The sequence below is a fragment of the Oncorhynchus mykiss genome, chromosome 2 (genome assembly GCF_057628025.1).
Source record: "Oncorhynchus mykiss isolate SJ-2025 chromosome 2, ASM5762802v1, whole genome shotgun sequence".
Lineage (NCBI taxonomy): Eukaryota > Metazoa > Chordata > Actinopteri > Salmoniformes > Salmonidae > Oncorhynchus > Oncorhynchus mykiss.
This window is the reverse complement of record NC_143023.1, coordinates 81,819,677-81,844,486: the sequence shown is the minus strand read 5'-3', so window position 1 is coordinate 81,844,486 and position 24,810 is coordinate 81,819,677. Positions and strand designations below refer to the sequence as shown.

At 45.0% G+C, this 24,810-nt stretch overlaps 1 protein-coding gene across 1 annotated transcript in view; it reads right to left on the bottom strand.

The window, feature by feature from the left end:
- The window catches only part of LOC149985256 (uncharacterized), a 536,389-nt gene that overhangs the window by 381,727 nt on the left and 129,852 nt on the right, over positions 1-24,810 (bottom strand). The window contains exon 3 of the mRNA XM_090209390.1: positions 16,464-16,508. The gene's annotated coding sequence lies outside the window, so the exon portion shown is untranslated. The remainder of the gene's footprint in view (positions 1-16,463; positions 16,509-24,810) is intronic.

The following is a 24,810-nucleotide window of genomic DNA, read 5'->3' as shown; positions in this document are numbered from 1 at the left end:
AGCTGGGCATCAGTACTCAAAGCTGTACCTCTCAATGCCGTATCTCACATTTTCTTGGCATGCAATGCCTTCTTGTAAGTTCACTAAAGTAGGGGCTATCAATGAGTAGGCTAAGCTATTCTGCACCCAATAGACCAAAGACTGAACACACACTCACATATTTCATAGCGAAGAGAAGGAGCAGGCAAACAGACCGTCGGAACCATGCTCATAAGCTATATCTTGGTCATCTGTATCTAGCAATACAGTGTATTACAGTGTAGATGAGCCTATCAATGAGTAGGCCTATGGCTAAACTATTCTACATTGTGCCAGTGAATTGAAGTTGAACATCGCCAAAAGCGTGAGTTTAATTAGACCTGTGCAATAAAAAGTATTGTGCCTATAGCTTATTTAATGAAACCCTGGCTGTTGGTGTTCTAGCAAGGCAATAGATCGCAAAGTAGAGCATCCCCGATTCCCCACTGAGCTAAATTTTTTTGTAAATGGCAAATTCACGTTCTCATCCATAAACAAATATCAAGTGCAAATACTGTCCAGCAGCTCAAATCAGCAGGATGGGGAGCATTTCTATTAGGAGGGACGTCTATCATGGATCACTAAAATAATGATTATGATCACACTTCCTGTAACGGTTTTCTGTATGAGAAGGAGAGTCGGACCAAAATGCAGCGTGTAGATTGCGATCCATGTTTTAATGAACAAACGTAAAACACGAATCAATACAAACACTACAAAATAAAGGACGTAATGAACGTAACGAAAACCTAAACAGCCTATCTGGTGAAAACACATAGACAGGAACAATCACCCACGAAATACAAAGTGAAACTCAGGCTACCTAAATACGGTTCCCAATCCGAGACAACGAGAATCACCTGACTCAGATTGAGAACCGCCTCAGGCAGCCAAGCCTATACTAGACACACCCCTAATCAACCACAATCCCAATGCCTACAAAAACCCCAATAAGACAATACAATAACCCCATGTCACACCCTGGCCTGAACAAATAATTAAAGAAAACACAAAATACTAAGACCAAGGCGTGACACTTCCTCAATTTACATATTATGGGGACACCTATACATTTGGCAGCCAAGGGTTATGTGCAGCCTATTATCATCTAGACATGAGTTGAAGTCGGAGTCAGAGTCAGGAGTCAAAGTCTACTCCAAAAATCCAGGACTCGTTCAGACGTTCACCCCTAGCTAGCTATCCATGAATAATTGGTAGTTAGCTAGCCACGAATAATTGATACGTAGTCATCTACTAGCATAACATTAGTTTTAAGCCATTTTTACCTGTTAAACTAGCTGGCTAGTTAGATCATTACTATTCACATTTAGCTAGCTGATAATTATCAAGTTAAAAGTTTGTTTATGTAGTTATCTTATGTTGTCTGTATTGCTATTAGCCTGGCTAGCTGGCAACAGATTGAGTGAATAGGCAGTAACATAACAGGGCATAGTTGTACTGAGGTGACTGAGGCACGCACATCTCCCGACTCCACCCACTCACCCACTTCTAGAAATACAATCTGACGGAGAGGATGTTTACCAGTGCTGACTTGGTGATAATATCAGCAAACCATAACTGATCACCTGGCTGTAGTCATTGGAAAGACCCACAAAAGATACACTGACAGACAGTGCCACGACTGAAGCTCTGTGCTTCCCCCCGCTGCCACCATCTAGCTGCCCCCCTTCGGATGGATATCCTCCTAGCTGTTGGGTCCGTGTAACGTCTTCATGTTCATTTCTAGCATAGCTTGTACCAGGTTATATTGGAATGTTTTCCCATTAAGGTTAAGTAGTATTTACTTGGGTAGCGGTAGCTGAGGAAGGAGAATGGATTGACTGTTGGAGGAATAGGGATGGAGAGGGAGAGAGAGGAAACGTGAATGATCTGGAAACTGGGCTGTAGGCCACTCTGCAGATCCATCTGTCCTGCCAGAGCAATCAGCTATCAGAGAGTTTTAGAGAAGGAACCATTTGCTGCCCTAAGTAAAACTGGCAGGGGTTTATAGGGATTTGGCCCAACGTTTGAGTCTTGATGCCGAGATATTTGAGTAAGTGAAGTCGTCTTGTTTTGGGGAGTGGGTGCCAGACCCGGTCTGCCTCATAGTGGGATCACTTCACTATAGCCGACAGCCTCCTCCCCTATAGCCGACAGCCTCCTCCCCTGATGGAACACGTGTCAGGTGAAGTGAATCTGCTCTCAGCTTCCAGCTGTATAATCAAACAAATATGCAGACAGGTACACACACCACCCGTATGGACGTGGATTCATGTGGGCACATACACACTGTGTACACACTCATGGTTGCACGCATGCACACACACACACAGCAATACTATCACTCCTAATAAAAGCACTCTCAGTCTGGCACACGTCAGGGGGAAATGCTCCCTCACTCTACCTTTCTCTCTCCAATAAAAACTAAGCTGACTTTTCTCCTCTCTGAATGGGCCTTTTGGCCTTGTTAAAAAAAAGTTCCTTGAAAGAAGTAAACAAATTTTTAACAAGGTCTGGTGTTGTCCTTTTTGTGTGTATTCCCTGTCATTTATTTATTTCATGAAAAAGTGATCCAAGTCTATTCCAGAGGTATGATGCATTTACAATCATTTAAAACTGTACATGTGCTATGAGTAATCTAACCAAATCTATGACAGAAATATACAGCTCTACAGTTATTATTTTTATGTAACCAAGTGCTGCACTTTAACAGTCCTGCAGAATTTTGAGTATTAGAGTATTGGTCACCTTCTCTTTACTTCAGGTTGCTAGCGGGCTGGCTCTCCTTTCTGAATGCTGATAGTGGGCTGGCTCTCCTTTCTGAATGCTGATAGCGGGCTGGCTCTCCTTTCTGAATGCTGATAGTGGGCTGGCTCTCCTTTCTGAATGCTGATAGCGGGCTGGCTCTCCTTTCTGAATGCTGATAGTGGGCTGGCTCTCCTTTCTGAATGCTGATAGTGGGCTGGCTCTCCTTTCTGAATGCTGATAGTGGGCTGGCTCTCCTTTCTGAATGCTGATAGCGGGCTGGCTCTCCTTTCTGAATGCTGATAGCGGGCTGGCTCTCCTTTCTGAATGCTGATAGTGGGCTGGCTCTCCTTTCTGAATGCTGATAGCGGGCTGGCTCTCCTTTCAGAATGCTGATAGTGGGCTGGCTCTCCTTTCTGAATGCTGATAGTGGGCTGGCTCTCCTTTCTGAATGCTGATAGCGGGCTGGCTCTCATTTCTGAATGCTGATAGTGGGCTGGCTCTCATTTCTGAATGCTGATAGTGGGCTGGCTCTCCTTTCTGAATGCTGATAGTGGGCTGGCTCTCCTTTCTGAATGCTGATAGTGGGCTGGCTCTCCTTTCTGAATGCTGATAGTGGGCTGGCTCTCCTTTCTGAATGCTGATAATGGGCTGGCTCTCCTTTCTGAATGCTGATAGTGGGCTGGCTCTCCTTTCTGAATGCTGATAGTGGGCTGGCTCTCCTTTCTGAATGTTGATAGTGGGCTGGCTCTCCTTTCTGAATGCTGATAGTGGGCCGGCTCTCCTTTCTGAATGCTGATAGTGGGCTGGCTCTCCTTTCTGAATGCTGATAGTGGGCCGGCTCTCCTTTCTGAATGCTGATAGCGGGCTGGCTCTCCTTTCTGAATGCTGATAGTGGGCTGGCTCTCCTTTCTGAATGCTGATAATGGGCTGGCTCTCCTTTCTGAAGGCTTGTAGTGGCTGGCCCTCCTTACTGAAGGCTGATAGTGGGCTGGCTCTCCTTACTGAAGACTGATAGTGGGCTGGCTCTCCTTACTGAAGGCTGATAGTGGGCTGTCTCTCCTTACTGAAGGCTGATAGTGGCTGGCCCTCCTTACTGAAGGCTGATAGTGGGCTGGCTCTCCTTACTGAAGACTGATAGTGGGCTGGCTCTCCTTACTGAAGGCTGATAGTGGCCTGGCTCTCCTTACTGAAGGCTAGTAGTGGGCTGTCTCCCCTTACTGAAGGCTGATAGTGGGCTGGCTCTCCTTTCTGAAGGCTAGTAGTGGGCTGGCTCTCCTTACTGAAGGCTGATAGTGGGCTGGCTCTCCCTCCTGAAGGCTGATAGTGGGCTGGCTCTCCTTTCTGAATGCTGATAGCGGGCTGGTTCTCCTTTCTGAAGGCTGATAGTGGGCTGGCTCTCCTTTCTGAATGCTGATAGTGGGCTGGCCCTCCTTACTGAAGGCTGATAGTGGGCTGGCCCTCCTTACTGAAGGCTAGTAGTGGGCTGGCTCTCCTTACTGAAGGCTAGTAGTGGGCTGGCTCTCCTTACTGAAGGCTGATAGTGGGCTGTCTCTCCTTACTGAAGGCTAGTAGTGGGCTGTCTCTCCTTCCTGAAGGCTTGTAGTGGGCTGGCTCTCCTTACTGAAGGCTAGTAGGGGGCTGTCTCCCCTTACTGAAGGCTGATAGTGGGCTGGCTCTCCTTACTGAAGTCTAGTAGTGGGCTGGCTCTCCTTACTGAAGGCTAGTAGTGGGCTGTCTCCCCTTACTGAAGGCTGATAGTGAGCTGGCCCTCCTTACTGAAGGCTAGTAGTGGGCTGGCTCTCCTTTCTGAAGGCTAGTAATGGGCTGTCTCTCCTTCCTGAAGGCTGATAGTGGGCTGGCCCTCCTTACTGAAGGCTGATAGTGGGCTGGCCCTCCTTACTGAAGGCTGATAGCGGGCTGGCTCTCCTTTCTGAATGCTGATAGCGGGCTGGCTCTCCTTTCTGAATGCTGATAGTGGGCTGGCTCTCCTTTCTGAATGCTGATAGCGGGCTGGCTCTCCTTTCAGAATGCTGATAGTGGGCTGGCTCTCCTTTCTGAATGCTGATAGTGGGCTGGCTCTCCTTTCTGAATGCTGATAGCGGGCTGGCTCTCATTTCTGAATGCTGATAGTGGGCTGGCTCTCATTTCTGAATGCTGATAGTGGGCTGGCTCTCCTTTCTGAATGCTGATAGTGGGCTGGCTCTCCTTTCTGAATGCTGATAGTGGGCTGGCTCTCCTTTCTGAATGCTGATAGTGGGCTGGCTCTCCTTTCTGAATGCTGATAATGGGCTGGCTCTCCTTTCTGAATGCTGATAGTGGGCTGGCTCTCCTTTCTGAATGCTGATAGTGGGCTGGCTCTCCTTTCTGAATGTTGATAGTGGGCTGGCTCTCCTTTCTGAATGCTGATAGTGGGCCGGCTCTCCTTTCTGAATGCTGATAGTGGGCTGGCTCTCCTTTCTGAATGCTGATAGTGGGCCGGCTCTCCTTTCTGAATGCTGATAGCGGGCTGGCTCTCCTTTCTGAATGCTGATAGTGGGCTGGCTCTCCTTTCTGAATGCTGATAATGGGCTGGCTCTCCTTTCTGAAGGCTTGTAGTGGCTGGCCCTCCTTACTGAAGGCTGATAGTGGGCTGGCTCTCCTTACTGAAGACTGATAGTGGGCTGGCTCTCCTTACTGAAGGCTGATAGTGGGCTGTCTCTCCTTACTGAAGGCTGATAGTGGCTGGCCCTCCTTACTGAAGGCTGATAGTGGGCTGGCTCTCCTTACTGAAGACTGATAGTGGGCTGGCTCTCCTTACTGAAGGCTGATAGTGGCCTGGCTCTCCTTACTGAAGGCTAGTAGTGGGCTGTCTCCCCTTACTGAAGGCTGATAGTGGGCTGGCTCTCCTTTCTGAAGGCTAGTAGTGGGCTGGCTCTCCTTACTGAAGGCTGATAGTGGGCTGGCTCTCCCTCCTGAAGGCTGATAGTGGGCTGGCTCTCCTTTCTGAATGCTGATAGCGGGCTGGTTCTCCTTTCTGAAGGCTGATAGTGGGCTGGCTCTCCTTTCTGAATGCTGATAGTGGGCTGGCCCTCCTTACTGAAGGCTGATAGTGGGCTGGCCCTCCTTACTGAAGGCTAGTAGTGGGCTGGCTCTCCTTACTGAAGGCTAGTAGTGGGCTGGCTCTCCTTACTGAAGGCTGATAGTGGGCTGTCTCTCCTTACTGAAGGCTAGTAGTGGGCTGTCTCTCCTTCCTGAAGGCTTGTAGTGGGCTGGCTCTCCTTACTGAAGGCTAGTAGGGGGCTGTCTCCCCTTACTGAAGGCTGATAGTGGGCTGGCTCTCCTTACTGAAGTCTAGTAGTGGGCTGGCTCTCCTTACTGAAGGCTAGTAGTGGGCTGTCTCCCCTTACTGAAGGCTGATAGTGAGCTGGCCCTCCTTACTGAAGGCTAGTAGTGGGCTGGCTCTCCTTTCTGAAGGCTAGTAATGGGCTGTCTCTCCTTCCTGAAGGCTGATAGTGGGCTGGCCCTCCTTACTGAAGGCTGATAGTGGGCTGGCCCTCCTTACTGAAGGCTGATAGTGGGCTGGCTCTCCTTACTGAAGGCTAGTAGTGGGCTGGCTCTCCTTACTGAAGGCTGATAGTGGGCTGTCTCTCCTTACTGAAGGCTAGTAGTGGGCTGTCTCTCCTTCCTGAAGGCTTGTAGTGGGCTGGCTCTCCTTACTGAAGGCTGATAGTGGGCTGTCTCTCCTTACTGAAGGCTAGTAGTGGGCTGTCTCTCCTTACTGAAGGCTCATAGTGGGCTGTCTCTCCTTCCTGAAGGCTGATAGTGGGCTGGCTCTCCTGACTGAAGGCTGATAGTGGGCCATATACAACTAGAAGGCTTTAGAAGCTGGAGGAGGCAGGCAGGAAAACACTCCCAACTGACACCCTATTCCCTTGTAGTGCACTACTTTTGACCAGAGCCCTATAGGCTCTGGTTATAAGTAGTGCACTAAATGGGGAACAGGGTGGCTTTTGGCCAGGAGGCAGTAGATGGATAGCTGGGCTGTTAAATACATTGAGTCTTTAAAGCCATTGTTTGTGTATCTAGGAGAAAGCTGATAGTCCCCGATGGCCCTCGCTAGTCATTACCAAGGATATCCAGTCCTGACACACACAGTAGCTGTCTGCAGTAAGGCCCCTGCTTTGTCACAGTGTGTTATGGTGCTGGGCCTTTGGTGGTGGTGCTGATGATGGTAATGTCCTGTTTACTCTGACCCCTACTGTTAAAGGACAGGGTGTGTGTGACATTAGTGTCTGTATACTGCTTAATAGACCCATTCACACTGCAGAGGAGAGGGACATTGGGAAGAGGTATAATTATACAGTCATTCTTCTCATCCCTCTTTCCTCTCTCCTCCCCCTTTCTTCCTGGTATTATCATTCTCATGGTTTTAGGAATAGTTCAATAAGTATGGATGGAGTTTTATGGGCCCTGGATGAGAAGTGTCGTATCCCTCCTCACCACCACACCTCCTCCCCTACTTTCTCCATGTGTCCTGCTCCCTCCCTCCTCACCTCCTCTCTCCATGTGCCCTGCTCCCTCCCTCCTCACCTCCATGTGTCCTGCTCCCTCCCTCCTCACCCCCTCTCTCCATGTGTCCAGCTCCGTCCCTCCTCACCTCCTCTCTCCATGTGTCCTGCTCCCTCCCTCCTCACCTCCTCTCTCCATGTGTCCTGCTCCCTCCCTCCTCACCTCCTCTCTCCATGTGTCCTGCTCCCTCCCTCCTCACCTCCTCTCTCCATGTGTCCTGCTCCCTCCCTCCTCACCTCCTCTCTCCATGTGTCCTGCTCCCTCCCTCCTCACCTCCTCTCTCCATGTGTCCTGATCCCTCCCTCCTCACATCCTCTCTCCATATGCCCTTTCCTTTCTTATTTTTCATCCTCTCTGTCTGAAAGTTTCTTACACTTTCTCCTCTCTCCCTCTCTGTCAACCCTAATCCTGCTTTATTTCCATCCCTCTCCTCTCCTCCTCCCCCCTTGCTGCTATAATCACTACTTCACAGCCCTGTTAGCTCCATCAGTAGCGCTAGCTGCCCAGCGCCATACTCCGCTGTGTAGAGGCAGGCCACAGGAGACGGTGCAACAAAGAGTCTTGTGGTCGGACCGTCCACCAGCCATCCACCCAGCCTCCATGGAAACAATAACACTGGGCTGTGGGACTCCTTTCTCCTCTCCAGGCCTCACATAGCGGATATAGCGGTCCAGAGGATATAGTTCCCCTGTCCAGCTGCTACTGGACAGGGGAAACCCGGCCAAGGAGTGCCACACAAGCAGACACACACACTCCTAGGCCGACCTAAGGGTAGCCAAAATAAGCATCATCCCACAAACAGACAGATGGGGCACATACAGGGATATTGGTCACTGGGGCACCATTGTGGCCTGCTGCTGGATCAGAGCAGCAATCCTCTGCAGCTCATTGGGGCTATAGTGTTCACAGACCTTTCATTACCAGCACACGTTATATAAGATCTGTGTCACAGAGCCTGCTGCTCTGGCCTGTGAGTGTGTGAGTGAGTGAGTGTATGAGTGTGTGTGTGAGTGAGTGTGAGAGTGAGTGTGTGGGTGAGTGTGTGAGTGAGTGAGTGAGTGAGTGTGTGGCAAAGGATTAACACCCCTCTGGAAGGTGTGATGCTGTTTACGGCTAAAGAGCCATGCCTTTGGCTGCGAGGGGTTCTGAACCTGCGGTTGAACCCGACACACGTCCTCCACCAGACACATTTCACCACAGCACAAATGAGCCTTTCCTAAAATAATGGAAATAGCCAAGAAGTATTTTCATTCACTCAGCTGTTGTGTTGAGTGATGAGGTAGCAAGGTCAAGTCTGTAAAGTCAGGGTGTGCTGGCTGTATTCTATACATTGCATTAGTGTGTGTGTGTGTGTGTGTGTGTGTGTGTGTGTGTGTGTGTGTGTGTGTGTGTGTGTGTGTGTGTTACTTGATGTGTTAGTGTGTGTGTTACTTGATTAATTGGTGAATGTGTGTGTAAAACTCTAGAAATTGTTAGCTTCCCACTCAGCCCCCAGCTCCTCAACTCTTATTGAAAGTGTCTTAGTCTCCAGTACCTCCAGCTCCATTGTGTTTACTCAGCTGGATGACGTAGCTAATGTTAGTGTCGTGACGTGACTTGCATTAATGTGATGACTGTTATTTATCTAATCAACTAACTATGTTTAATTGTTACCCGATTAAATTAGTCATGTAACAATTAACTCATTAGGAATTTGGGGCACAACGGAATAAGTTGTTTAACGAGTTACCATCTCCCGAATTAAACTCTAAAGATATATAAATATATGTTATATATCGATAACAGTCACTTATGAATCATTACCTCATATCAGTCTCATTCTGAACGTCGCAGACTTCTTGAATCCACAAGAACCCTAACCTTACTACCATTCCGTACCACACAAATTGGTTTAATTATTTATTTACTAACTTTATAAATAATAACACAGAATACATACACACTTAATACATGAGAAAAAGTTTTGAATACAAACTTAATACAATGGAAACAGGTCCCTAGTGGACTAACAACAGCACGAATGCTTGGTTATCAAAAGGGAGGGGTCAGGAAGAGAGAGGGACAGAGAGAGTCAAACTTATCGTACATTTGGAATCTACCCTCAAAGTAATAATAATACTTTGCTCATGAACCTCTGCCCGTTTGGGGTAAGGAATGTGTGGTCCTGGATGGTTGGGAGAAGTTGCTCTCGGAGGATGTGTTGGGGCCATTCTTTATTAATTTCTGTGTTCTTAGGCAAAATTGTGAGCAAGCCCATACAAGCAACCCCACACATGAATGGTTTCAGGATGCTTTACTGTTGGCATGACACAGGACTGATGGTAGCGCTCACCTTGTCTTCTCCGGACAAGCTTTTTTCCGGATGCCCCAAACAATCGGAAAAAGGATTCATCAGAGAAATTACTTTAACCCAGTCCTCAGCAGTCCAATCCCTGTACCTTTTGCAGAATATCAGTCTGTCCCTGATGTTTTTCCTGGAGAGAAGTTGCTTCTCTGCTGCCCTTCCTGACACCAGGCCATCCTCCAAAAGTCTTCGCCTCACTGTGCGTGCAGATGCACTCACACCTGCCTGCTGCCATTCCTAAGCAAGCTCTGTACGTACTGGTGCCCCGATCCCGAAGCTGAATCAACTTTAGGAGACGGTCCTGGCGCTTGCTGGACTTTCTTGGGCGACCTGTAGCCTTCTTCACAACAGTTGAACCGCTCTCCTTGAAGTTCTTGATGATTTGATAAATGGTTGATTTAGGTGCATTCTTACTGGCAGCAATATCCTTGCCTGTGAAGCCCTTTTTGTGCAAAGCAATGATGACGGCATGTGTTTCCTTGCAGGTATCCATGGTTGACCGAGGAAGAACAATGATTCCAAGCACCACCCTCCTTTTGAAGCTTCCAGTCTGTTATTCAAACTCAATCAGCATGACAGAGTGATCTCCAGACTTGTCCTTGTCAACAATCACACCTGTGTTGACGAGAGAATCACTGACATGATGTCAGCTGGTCCTTTTGTGGCTGAAATGCAGTGGAAATGTTTTTTTGGGATTCAATTCATTTGCATGGCAAAGAGGGACTTTGAAATTAATTGCAATTCATCAGATCACTCTTTATAACATTCTGGAGTATATGCAAATTGCCATCATACAAACTGAGGCAGCAGACTTTGTGAAAATTAATATTTGTGTCATTCTCAAAACATTTGGCAACGACTGTACACAACACAAGTGCAATACATCAAATCACAGGGCCATTACAGTATCAAATATCAGTATCAAATATCAAATAGTATCAATATAGCATCAAATAGTATGAAATATCAAATACTTCAACATGCTTTCTTACATAATGCAACGCCGAATAAATCAAATCAAATGTTATTTGTCACATACACATGGTTAGCAGATGTTAATGTGAGTGTAGCGAAGTAATAACCAACAAGTATTCTAGCTAACAATTCCAAAACTACTACCTTATAGACACAAGTGTAAGGGGATAAAGAATATGTACATAAAGATATATGAATGAGTGATGGTACAGAGTGGCACAGGCAAGATACAGTAGATGGTATTGAGTGCAGTACAGTGCCTTGCGAAAGTATTCGGCCCCCTTGAACTTTGTGACCTTTTGCCACATTTCAGGCTTCAAACATAAAGATATAAAACTGTATTTTTTTGTGAAGAATCAACAACAAGTGGGACACAATCATGAAGTGGAACGACATTTATTGGATATTTCAAACTTTTTTAACAAATCAAAAACTGAAAAATTGGGCGTGCAAAATTATTCAGCCCCTTTACTTTCAGTGCAGCAAACTCTCTCCAGAAGTTCAGTGACGATTTCTGAATGATCCAATGTTGACCTAAATGACTAATGATGATAAATACAATCCACCTGTGTATAATCAAGTCTCCGTATAAATGCACCTGCACTGTGATAGTCTCAGAGGTCCGTTAAAAGCGCAGAGAGCATCATGAAGAACAAGGAACACACCAGGCAGGTCCGAGATACTGTTGTAAAGAAGTTTAAAGCCGGATTTGGATACAAAAAGATTTCCCAAGCTTTAAACATCCCAAGGAGCACTGTGCAAACGATAATATTGAAATGGAAGGAGTGTCAGGCCACTGCAAATCTACCAAGACCTGGCCGGCCCTCTAAACTTTCAGCTCATACAAGGAGAAGACTGATCAGAGATGCAGCCAAGAGGCCCATGATCACTCTGGATGAACTGCAGAGATCTACAGCTGAGGTGGGAGACTCTGTCCATAGGACAACAATCAGTCGTATATTGCACAAATATGGCCTTTATGGAAGAGTGGCAAGAAGAAAGCCATTTCTTAAAGATATCCATAAAAAGTGTTGTTTAAAGTTTGCCACAAGCCACATGGGAGACACACCAAACATGTGGAAGAAGGTGCTCTGGTCAGATGAAACCAAAATTGAACTTTTTGGCAACAATGCAAAACGTTATGTTTGGTGTAAAAGCAACACAGCTGAACATACCATCCCCACTGTCAAACATGGTGGTGGCAGCATCATGGTTTGGGCCTGCTTTTCTTCAGCAGGGACAGGGAAGATGGTTAAAATTGATGGGAAGATGGATGGAGCCAAATACAGGACCATTCTGGAGGAAAACCTGATGGAGTCTGCAAAAGACCTGAGACTGGGACGGAGATTTGTCTTCCAACAAGACAATGATCCAAAACATAAAGCAAAATCTACAATGGAATGGTTCAAAAATAAACATATCCAGGTGTTAGAATGGCCAAGTCAAAGTCCAGACCTGAATCCAATCGAGAATCTGTGGAAAGAACTGAAAACTGCTGTTCACAAATGCTCTCCATCCAACCTCACTGAGCTCGAGCTGTTTTGCAAGGAGGAATGGGAAAAAATGTCAGTCTCTCGATGTGCAAAACTGATAGAGACATACCCCAAGCAACTTACAGCTGTAATCGCAGCAAAAGGTGGCGCTACAAAGTATTAACTTAAGGGGGCTGAATAATTTTGCACGCCCAATTTTTCAGTTTTTGATTTGTTAAAAAAGTTTGAAATATCCAATAAATGTCGTTCCACTTCATGATTGTGTCCCACTTGTTGTTGATTCTTCACAAAAAAATACAGTTTTATATCTTTATGTTTGAAGCCTGAAATGTGGCAAAAGGTCGCAAAGATCAAGGGGGCCGAATACTTTCGCAAGGCACTGTATATACATATGATATGAGTATGTAAACAAAGTGGCATAGTTAAAGTGGCTAGTGATACATGTATTACATAAAGATGCAGTAGATGATATAGAGTACAGTATATACGTATACATATGAGATGAATAATGTAGGGTATGTAAACATTATATTAGGTAGCATTGTTTAAAGTGCCACATACCTCTTGTGTCTGAGCCGTTGAATTGAGATTCTACTTTGTCTCTATACTGACGCTTAGCTTGTTTGATTGCCTTGCGGAGGGAATAGTTACACTGTTTGTATTCGGTCATGTTTCCTGTCACCTTGCCCTGATTAAAAGCAGTGGTTCGCGCTTTCAGTTTCACGCGAATGCTGCCATCAATCCACGGTTTCTGGTTTGGGAATGTTTTAATCGTTGCTATGGGAACGACATCTTCAACGCACGTTCTAATGAACTCGCTCACCGAATCAGCGTATTCGTCAATGTTGTTGTCTGACGCAATACAAAACATATCCCAGTCCACGTGATGGAAGCAGTCTTGGAGTGTCAGCGCGGGAGCTTCTTGTTTTAGTTTCTGTCTGTAGGCAGGGTTCAACAAAATGGAGTCGTGGTCAGTTTTTCCGAAAGGAGAGCAGGGCAGGGCCTTATATGCGTTGCGGAAGTTAGAATAGCAATGATCCAAGGTTTTTTACATGCATCAACAACCTGTTCATCTATTTGTCCTTGGATCTCCTCCAGGGACACCAGGTCCTGGAGTTGTAGGTCGGCTTGTAGGGAATTCCAACACCAGGGAGCTGAGTGATGATTTTTTTTTTACCATGCTCTGTTCTAATGTTCAGGACTGTTAAATGTGTTTCTGGTCACCAATGATCCAATATTTCAGTGATTCCTAGACCCTATAATTTTACATATTTGAGCTCATCACTATAGAAATTACTTGAGTAGACGCTAAGATACATTTCTTTCTTCAGAAAATGCCATTGGGGCTGCTGTAAGGTTAAGGTCACAGGGACTGAATATAATTCAGTAGGTCCCATATACCCCTCGACTTTTTACACATTATTATTATTGAGCCTTATTCTAAAATGTATGACGTTTTTTTCCCTAATCAATCTACACACAACACCCAATAATGACAAAGCTAAGACTGGTTTTTAGATTCTTTAGCAAATTTATAAAAATAAAAAAAACTGAAATATCACATTTACATAAGTATTCAGACCCTTTGTCTAGTACTTTGTCGAAGCACTTTTGGCAATGTTTACAGCCTTGAATCTTCTTGGGTATGAAAACAAGCTTGGCACACCTGTATTTGGGGAATTTCTCCCATTTTTCTCTGTAAATCCTCTCAAGCTCTGTCAGGTTGGATGGGGAGGGTCGCTGCACAGCTATTTTTAAGTATCTCCAGAGATGTTTGATTGGGTTCAAGTCTGGGCTCTGGCTGGGCCACTCAAGAACATTCAGAGACTTGTCCCAAAGTCACTCCTCTGGAGCAGTTTTTCATCGAGGATCTCTCTGTACTTTGCTCCATTCATCTTTCCCTCGATCCTGACTAGTCTCTCAGTCCTTGCCGCTGAACAACATCCCTACAGCATGATGCTGCCACCACCATACTTCACCATAGGAATATTGCCAGGTTTCCTCCAGACGTGACGTGAAGCCTTCCCAGAAGAGCGGAGGCTGTTATACAGTAGCAGCAAAGGGGGGACCAACGCCATATTAATTTTCAACAAGCATGTAGTGTATTTGTGTCGATGCTGAAATATTCAGCATTTTATATCTTATAACAATAAGCTTTTGTGCTAATTTTGTTTGAAATTGGTTCAGTGGGTACTGAGGGAACATAGGGCTGGGGGAACATAGGGTTGAGGGAACACAGGGCTGAGGGAACATAGGGCTGAGGGAATATAGGACTGAGGGAACATAGGCTTGAGGGAACATAGGGCTGAGGGAACATAGGGCTGAGGGAACATAGGGCTGAGGGAACATAGGGCTGAGGGAACATAGGGCTGAGGGAACATAGGGTGCACCTCATCTGACTCATCTGCCTGGTGGCTGACCTGCCTACCTATGCCTGGCTGTGCCCCTCCCTTCTCTCTCCATCACTAGTTCGCTATTTCTTTGCTGTGAAAGAGTTTGTGTTCTCAAAAGTAGCCTACGGCAACTAGCCTACTCAGTTTCCTCCGTTGCAAAAATACTGAATCTTAGAAGTTGAGGGGTCGATTAATCTACCCAGAAATGGGAGTCAACGGGCAAGGAGTCGAGGAATCTATTATTTTGGAGTCGACTCACCACCACTATAGCTAGCTAGCCAGTTAGCCCTATTGACTATGGGGTTGCGATCTACGCTCTCTACAGTAGGTATTGTAGGCAGGTAAACCTGCCAGAATTAACACAGAATTAATTTATTAACGTATCAAGATAAAATATTGTAGTCAGGCAAGATATGAGATGTAAATGGGAAATATTTAATTCGGTAGTCAGAGTTTATTTTCTCTCGCTTCAGCCAAATAATGTCCACCATTGATTTCAATACATTTTTCATAGTTTTTTACGTGGTTGTGTTATATTTCTGTGCATACCTTCCATTGAAGCTTGCATTGATGTATGCTGTGAAATGTGTACAAGCGAAGTACGCTTCCAAGAAGTGCTCTCCATCCTCCGCTTCACATACTTTGATTTGGACTCATTCTCTGACTGATGTCAATTCTCAATTTGCGTGCTTGGAGCATGGTAGTATGCTGCTGATGTGTGTGCGTAGTAGAGTAACAGGCCTGCCAGCATTATACCATCCCTCCACAGCAGAACCAGTAGCAGCACAGCAGTCTGTCTGGAGGTTCCAGGAACACATACATACAGCAGGCCTTAATGGCCCCATGGTGACACCACGGGCTGGAGGTTGACAGGGCTCTGGGGGCCCTCTACACACACACATACACACCCACAGTCCGCCGAGCCTGACGACTGCCGCCCACCGCTCTGGTCATAAAACACCCAAATCCTTTTGGAACTGGTCGTCCAATCAGTAGATGAGTAAGGAGAAAACAGGACCAATTAGCTGTACCGATAGAAGGAGGTGGTTTGGGGGGTGATGCAGAGCTAGGACCAGGTCCAGCAGAGGGCCTGTAATCTGGATCAAAGCGGAATGAGCTGCTAGGCTCATTAGTACTCAGCCCTCGGTCCACATACACATGCATATGTACACACACACACACACACACACACACACACACACAAACACACACACACACTAGAACTAATTGAGTGGGGCTCTAAAAGCAGATGACTGGCTGCTCACTTATCGCCTGCGTGCCGGCCAGCGCAATAAAAGTCCAACCGGCTGCCACAAGGCCCTGCAGGGGGAGAAACTGGTGACACGGCTTGCAGAGAGGAGCGCTCTCACGTGAAATTAAAGCTTGAGGGAGAGCGAGAGAGACCCCCAAATCAAAATCGCAATGTCAGATTACACATTCACATGCCATGAAGATGGGAGGTGGGGGACATATGGGGATGTAAAGAGAGGGGTATGTGGGTGTATAACTGTAACCAGACTGTGTGTGTATGTGAGCTTGTGTAGTACGTCTGTGTTTTCTTACTTGTGTGATAAACTAACTGAATGTAATCAACCAGTTAGTCATACAGTATAGTCGCATCACATCACTACAGTACTGATTAACTTCCAAAAGACATTAAGAAGAAGCAAGATCAGAACAGAACAGCTGTAGTGGACAGTCTGCACTGTTTCCCAATGATTCATGATAGGAGAAAATGTCTTTGAACCACACCAATGTAACAGATGAGCTGGGACACTTTTCTCTCGTGCATGTGTGAATTGACAGCCAGGCAACTGTAACATACCAACAAGACCTGAACCAAAACCTATTAGTCATTGAGAAGTTCTCCAAACCTGTACTTCCCCAATGTATTCATTTGACTGACATATAACATTTGGATGTTTGAAAGAGAAGTGTCCATACCTGTGTGATGTTCTCGGGGTCTCTGATGGGACAGATCAGCTGGGACTGTAAGAGACAAACACACAACAGTTTAGTGATGATGATGATGATGATGGGTTCATGGGAAAAAAACATTCTTTTTTTTCACCTTTATTTAACCAGGTAGGCTAGTTGAGAACAAGTTCTCATTTACAACTGCAACCTGGCCAAGATAAAGCAAAGCAGTGCGACTCAAACAACAACACAGAGTTACACATGGAACAAACAAGCGTACAGTCAATAATACAGTAGTAAAAAAAAGAAAGTCTATATACAGTGTGTGCAAATGGCGTGAGGAGGCAATAAATAGGCCATAGTAGCGAAGTAATCACAATTTAGCAAATTAAAACAATTGTTCTTATTGACAAAGTTCATATAGAAATGGTAGTTGTCAGACACAGATCCCCTAACATTTTATCTGTGAGTGAATATACACTGCATTCAGAACGTATTCAGACACTTTGACTTTTTCCATATTTGTTATTTTACAGCCTTATTCTAAAATGGATTCAATAGTTTTTTCCCCTCATCAATCTACACACAATACCCCATAATGACAAAGCAAAAACAGTTGTTTAGAAATGTTTCCTAGACTAAGAAAATTATAAAACTGAAATAGCAAATTTACATAAGTATTCATACCCTTTATTCAGTACTTTGTTGAAGCACCATTGGCAGCGATTAAATCATCAGGTCTTCTTGGGTATGACACTACAAGCTTGGCCCACCTGTATTTGGGGAGTTTCTCCTATTCTTCTCTGAAGATCCTCTCAAGCTCCGTCAGGTTGGATGGGGAGCATTGCTGCACAGCTATTTTCAGGTCTCTCCATCGATGTTCAATCGGGTTCAAGTCCGGGCTCTGGCTGGACCACTCAAGGACATTCAGAGACTGTTCCAAAGTCACTCCTGCATTGTCTTGGCTGTGTGCTTAGGGTCATTGTCCTTTTGGAAGGTGAACCTCCCCATTCTGACGTCCTGAGTGCTCTGGGGCAGGTTTTCATCAAGGATCTCTTTGTACTTTGCTCCGTTCATCTTTCCCTCGATCCTGACTAGTCTCCCAGTCCCTGCCACTGAAAAACATCCCCAGAGCATGATGCTGCCACCACCATGCTTCACCGTAGGGATGGTGCCAGGTTTCCTCTAGATGTGACGCTTGGCATTCAGGCCAAAGAGTTCAATCTTGGTTATATAAGACCAGAGAACCTTGTTTCACATGGTCTGAGAGTCCTTTAGGTGCCTTTCAGCAAACTCCAAGCGGGCTGTCATATGCCTTTTACTGAAGAGTGGCTTCCTTCTGGCCACTCTACCATAAAGGCTTGATTGGTGGAATGCTGCAATGATGGTTGTCCTTCTGGAAGGTTCTCCCATCTCCACAGAGGAACTCTAGAGCTCTGTAAGAGTGACCATCACTTGGTCACCTCCCTAATCAAGGCTCTTTCCCCCGATTACTCAGTTTGGCAGGGCAGCCAGCTCTAGGAAGAGTCTTGGTGGTTCCAAACTTCTTCCTTTTAAGAATGATGGAGGCCACTGTGTTCTTGGGGACTTGCGGACCAATGCTGCAAACAGTATTTGTAATTTCTGTCTCGGAGCTCCATGGACAATTCCTTCGACCTCAAGGCTTGGTTTTTGGTCTGACATGCACTGTCAACTGTGGGACCTTATATAGACAGGTGTGTGTCTTTATAAATCATGTCCAATGGACTCCAATGGACTCCAATGAAGTTGTAGAAACATCTTAAGGATGATCAATGGAAACAGGGTGCACCTGAGCTCAATTTTTGAGTCTCATAGCAAAGGGTCTGAATACTGAATAGTTTTTTTGTTTTAATACATTTGCTAAACATTTTAAAAACCTGTTTTCACTTTGTAATTATTGGGTATTGTGTGTAGATTGTTGAGGAATTTTATATATTTAATACATTTTAGAATAAGGCTGTGACGTAACAAAATGTGGAAAAATTCAAGGAGTCTGAATTCTTTCCGAATGTACTGTATGTTGGTACAGGTGTTGTTAGGCCATGCCAACATATCCTCTAAACACCAGCTTTGAGGACATTATCACTTTTATAAAACTTTATTTGGATGAATTTATTCATATTATTTCATCCTTCTACAAGATATAGTCCCAACACAAAGCTACCCAAGCCGGCTGGTTATTTGTTCTATCAATTTGGCTGCCAGAGACACGTTTTCTTTTTGTTCTGTATCTTTGCACGTGACCCAGTCGTTCATTCAAAATGTTCCATTGCCATACTGGCTGGCAACATTCTTATCCTTTGCTTGCTAGCTAGCCAACTCTACGGCTAACTTACAGTCACGTCAAACAGTGCAGCCAGAATAACTGCAAAGTAGTTACATTTGTGTTTGTTTAAGCTGTTTTCTAGTGACATTTATTTGGATACATCCATAACAATGAGCTAATGATGCACAATTTCACCTAGCATAGAAAATGTGCTCTTTCGTCAGGACACTGTTGTTCAGAGGAGCTAGCCAACAACACAGCAACATAATCACTTCAAACTGAAGCTGGAAAGACTGCAAACTAGCTGCACTTCATTTAGTTTTACTTGTTTTCTAGTATATATCCAGAAAAATGATGCCAGCTGATTCAAGATTTCGACTGCTTTCTGTCTCGTCCCGACTTGTTCATTACTATGGGACAGTTTCAATATTGAAACAATGTTGCAAATGTCGAAGAGACAGACAGCAAGGTTTATACAAATCTCTGCTCTTGAAAACCAAATGCTAGTCTAAAACAAATGGGAGATAATGTCTTCATGCTTTTTATAGTGAAGATCAAATTGATACATTTCCTGTCTGGGCTGATGAGACAGCGGATTGTGCAGTCAGATGGAACAGAGTAAATACACATTTCAACATCATAGCTTTAGCTGGTGGTAACTTGTGGAATAGACACTGGCTGGAATGCGGTTTTAACCAATCAACATCCAAGATTAGACCCAACCGTTGTAGAAACACACACACACACACACACACACACACACACACACACACAATGTGTGCTGTCCTGTTTAAATAGGCAGCAAGTTCAGCGTTAGAGTAGTGTGTGTGTGTACCTACACGTCTGTGTAAATGTGTTTTCGTGCATGTGTTCGTATGCGCATGTGCACGCATGTGTGTGTGTGTGTGCAAGAGCGAGATCAGACCTGCTCAGAAGCCCCTCTGCCTGAAGCCTTATTGGAACGCACACATGGAACATATAATTGAATGAGGAACGGTCTCTCACTGGATCGAGACACTTTTCTGGCACGGCAACCAAAGCATGAGGCCGGTATGGACTTTAGCGCTTCGCTGCTTTCATTCGAATTTTTACACTTTTATTTGGTTCGCCCCCTCTCAGTGTGTTCGCTCTAAATCATCCCGGGGCCAAGGCATGCGTAATGTAATGAACTTGTGTTGTTCAATACTTTTAGAAAACATTATATGAAATCAGATATAATAAAGAATGGAAAAGATTGCATGTCCAAGTCACAGAGGCTGGCTGGGCTGCTGCTGCTGGAGAGCAGTACTCCTGCACTGTGTCTGCTGCCAAGATGGTGGAGTGTGTGTTGGGCTCCTGGTCTGCACTGCTTTACCACACACACAAGGGTGCACAGTCACACAAGGGCACTCACACAGAGGCACGTACACACAGGCAGGGTCGTATGCACGCACACACACACACACACACAAACACCATCACATACACACACCAGAGCCTGTATCATCCACCCCTGGCTTCACACTCTCACACACATCCACACTCTCACTCTTCTCTACTCACTATCACTTCACACAGATTGGACACTGATGCCAGCCCAAGGTGTATTTGCAAAGCCAGGTAAGAGATAGTCATTAGGAAGGTGCACTCAAACAAACAAACACAGTTACAGACACGCACAAACAAACGGATTGCTTGCTGTTTGGGGTTTTAGGCTGGGTTTCTGTACAGCACTTTGAGATATCAGCTGATGTACGAAGGGCTATATAAAATAAATTTGATTGATTGATTGATTTGATTGATTGATGCGAGTGGTAATGTGTGCGGCAGGCCAGAGGCAGCTCGGATTGACACTGCTTACCGTGATTTACAATCCACAGCCACAGATAAATAAACCATGTGTGTTAACAAGCTCTTAGTTTTATTAGCGTTTTACAGGCCGACAATCAACACAAGCAACAGCACATTTTTCTCATCCCATTAACTCCCTGTGAGACGGTGGAATCAACATCAAGACGAGTCCAAAACGCAACTGTTGTCAGCTTTAGAGTGATCGCAGTCGAAGCTCTAATTAATGTCCATGATCTGAAATTATTCCATATGAAAACCATAGGAGGGAGTAAGATTTAACTTCATCTCTTTTAATAAGAGATAAATATGTCAACAGCAGAAGCCCATCCCCAGTTCTGTTATAGTTAATATACTGTGGCTCTTTTTGAAAACTGTAGAGGAGAATAAGATTTAATCTTTTTGAATAATAAGAGATACATGTGTCAATAGCAGAAGCCCATTCCCCGTTCTGTGTTAAGATTAATAGACATCTGTGTGAATCTATCTAACTGTTTCCCTTTTGATAGGAGGTGGTGCTCCTATCAGGTTAAATAATGGCCAGGATCCATACGCGGAAACATTAAGAGTCGTGCCCTGGTTGATGCTGAATTCTGTTTAAGAGAGTTTGGTGTTTTCCCCATTCTCCCCTTTGCTCAGATCTCACACACAGTCTTACACAGTCACATACACGGTGCCTTGAATCACAGAAGTGCGTATTACATAAAATAATGCACACACACACACCGTAACCTGCTGCCACCTCTCTCAGTCCCCGGGGAGTCCAGTAAAGGACAGGCCAGAGCACCGCATTGACACGGCAACATCCAGGCCTGGGACCCAACGGTTACGGCCGTAACAAAAGTCTGAGGCTTGCCGAGGGGTGGTGGCTACTCAACTATGAGCACAGCCTTTTATATGCACGGATTAAGTTGTGTGTACATGACCCCAAATGTTCCCTTTCCTCGTTCCTCTGAAGCTCTACAGCTACACACAGGCTTGGGTTTCAGTCCTGTCGCTTATTAATCACTGTCACATGTTCCAACGATGAGTAGTGCTGAAAATCTGAATGGGAGCCATGATAAAAATCAAATCCCTTTTCGACGAGGTCTGCTGAGTTTAAACACTAAATTTAAACCTCCTTCAGATGTAACTCAACGATCCTCCAGTCACCTGTGTGTGTGTGTGTGTGTGTGTGTGCTTACTGAAGGCAGGCAGATTCCACCCTGCAGCGGGGACACATGCTCTCAGACCTACGTACTGACCCACAAGTCTTTAGCACTGCCTCAATGCCGAGACGATATGCAACCATTTCCCCCCTCAGAATACCACTTTAATTGTAAGCACATTGTAAGCACATTTCAGAATGCAGGTCTATTGGAATATAATTGTAATATATGCAAGCACACAGTGGGATAAGCCAATCAATAACAGAGAATGAGGGAAACAAAGCTATTATGAGCAGTGGAACAATGGCTAGAGGTTGTATTCGGATGACTGGAATGCATTGTTTAAAAAAGTAAAAGTATTCGGCCCCCTTGAACTTTGCGACCTTTTGCCACATTTCAGGCTTCAAACATAAAGATATAAAACTGTATTTTTTTGTGAAGAATCAACAACAAGTGGGACACAATCATGAAGTGGAACGACATTTATTGGATATTTCAAACTTTTTTAACAAATCAAAAACTGAAAAATTGGGCGTGCAAAATTATTCAGCCCCTTTACTTTCAGTGCAGCAAACTCTCTCCAGAAGTTCAGTGAGGATCTCTGAATGATCCAATGTTGACCTAAATGACTAATGATGATAAATACAATCCACCTGTGTGTAATCAAGTCTCCGTATAAATGCACCTGCACTGTGATAGTCTCAGAGGTCCGTTAAAAGCGTAGAGAGCATCATGAAGAACAAGGAACACACCAGGCAGGTCCGAGATACTGTTGTGAAGAAGTTTAAAGCCGGATTTGGATACAAAAAGATTTCCCAAGCTTTAAACATCCCAAGGAGCACTGTGCAAGTGATAATATTGAAATGGAAGGAGTATCAGACCACTGCAAATCTACCAAGACCTGGCCGTCCCTCTAAACTTTCAGCTCATACAAGGAGAAGACTGATCAGAGATGCAGCCAAGAGGCCCATGATCACTCTGGATGAACTGCAGAGATCTACAGCTGAGGTGGGAGACTCTGTCCATAGGACAACAATCAGTCGTATATTGCACAAATCTGGCCTTTATGGAAGAGTGGCAAGAAGAAAGCCATTTCTTAAAGATATCCATAAAAAGTGTTGTTTAAAGTTTGCCACAAGCCACCTGGGAGACACACCAAACATGTGGAAGAAGGTGCTCTGGTCAGATGAAACCAAAATTGAACTTTTTGGCAACAATGCAAAACGTTATGTTTGGCGTAAAAGCAACACAGCTCATCACCCTGAACACAACATCCCCACTGTCAAACATGGTGGTGGCAGCATCATGGTTTGGGCCTGCTTTTCTTCAGCAGGGACAGGAAAGATGGTTAAAATTGATGGGAAGATGGATGGAGCCAAATACAGGACCATTCTGGAAGAAAACCTGATGTAGTCTGCAAAAGACCTGAGACTGGGACGGAGATTTGTCTTCCAACAAGACAATGATCCAAAACATAAAGCAAAATCTACAATGGAATGGTTCAAAAATAAACATATCCATGTGTTAGAATGGCCAAGTCAAAGTCCAGACCTGAATCCAATCGAGAATCTGTGGAAAGAACTGAAAACTGCTGTTCCACTATTATTCTACACAATGTAGAAAATAGTACAAATAAAGAATAATCATTGAATGAGTCATCCTTCTCTTTCAGTAAACACTATTTTATCCATAGGTACCCAAGATTTGGTTTGACATTCTTGGCAATTGGTGGATACCAAGCTACCGCATCTGCTTGTAGATGACATCAGAGCTACATAGATCTGAAAACACACATTTCCAGTCAGTCACCGAGTGACAAATCAGTTCAGATGAGTACACAAATAAAACATGAATGGGTGAACTGTTGTTGTACGTTGCTTTTTTTTCTACTCGCAGAGCCAATATGGGCCTTTGTTCCTCGTTTTGAATGTCAGCCAATGAAACGAGAACACATATCCTCTGGCGACTTGGTTATCGTGTTTGATCAGAGTATGATATTGCCAAGTCAAAGTTAGAAAAATATTAATCCTCTGTGAATGTACGGTATATTACACTTTCAATCAAAGTAAATCACAGGACTCTTCGTTTCCTCCCTTGGAATACGTTCCCTTGGATGCTTTGTTGTGTTCTCTTTATGTGCTGTTTGTGTCATCGTCCCCTATAGACTCTCCTCCAACCGCATCCTGGATGAAGATCCCGCTTCGATCCAAACCAACTTCTCACACGGAGCCAGGAGCCAAATCACACTTTCACATAAACAAGAAACATGGCAGTACTCAGCATGGGAACAACACCAACAACAGCCACACCAAAGCTTATGACATACCCCTTCACCAGCAGAACTAGAGCGGGGCCAGGAGAGCTGAGGTAGTCGTTGTAGTCTAAACACTAAACCACATCTCCCAGAGGATCTGTGATGGAGAGTTTAAAATGAACGCAAATCCAGATCCACCTATGACACCACTGTTTCCTCACCTGAGATGGGAGCTTAAACATATTATTATGTATATTCAATTAATCATAAATAATCATAATAACTGTACCGGGACAATAAAACGCTCTGTGTTACTTTCAAAACCGTTGTAAAAGAAGAAAAATGTGGGCCCGAGCAGACAAGTTACTACCTACAGACAAAAGATTAGCCCGCAGACTCACACACTCACACTCCATATCTAACCAGTCCCGTGCGAGTGCGGCCAACCCCCTCTCTCAACATCCCCCTGCCCCATCTCAACCCCACCTTTCCTGGCCACCGGACACAGTGCCTTACCTACGCCAGCCCCAGCTCCACCTGCCATGCTCCCAAATAAATAACTAAAGGAGAAAGTCACAGAGGTGTCCCTGACTTTTCCCTTTGTCTTTTTTGGTTACAACTCAATAACCAAAGAAAGAAAGTGAGATTCATGGGCGAGCTCATCTACAATAACACATAAAAGCCGCTGCTGTGTATGTGGAGCGGTAATGCCTTTTGTGTGCTGATTCTAGTCTGAATCCCATGAGGGGTGTGTGGTGGAAATTTGGCGGGAAGTGAACAGTGAAGAAAGGAGAGTAAGGAGTGTATCTGGGCTCCGATCAAGGCGCACTCACTCAGACAGGACCTGCATGGACGCCT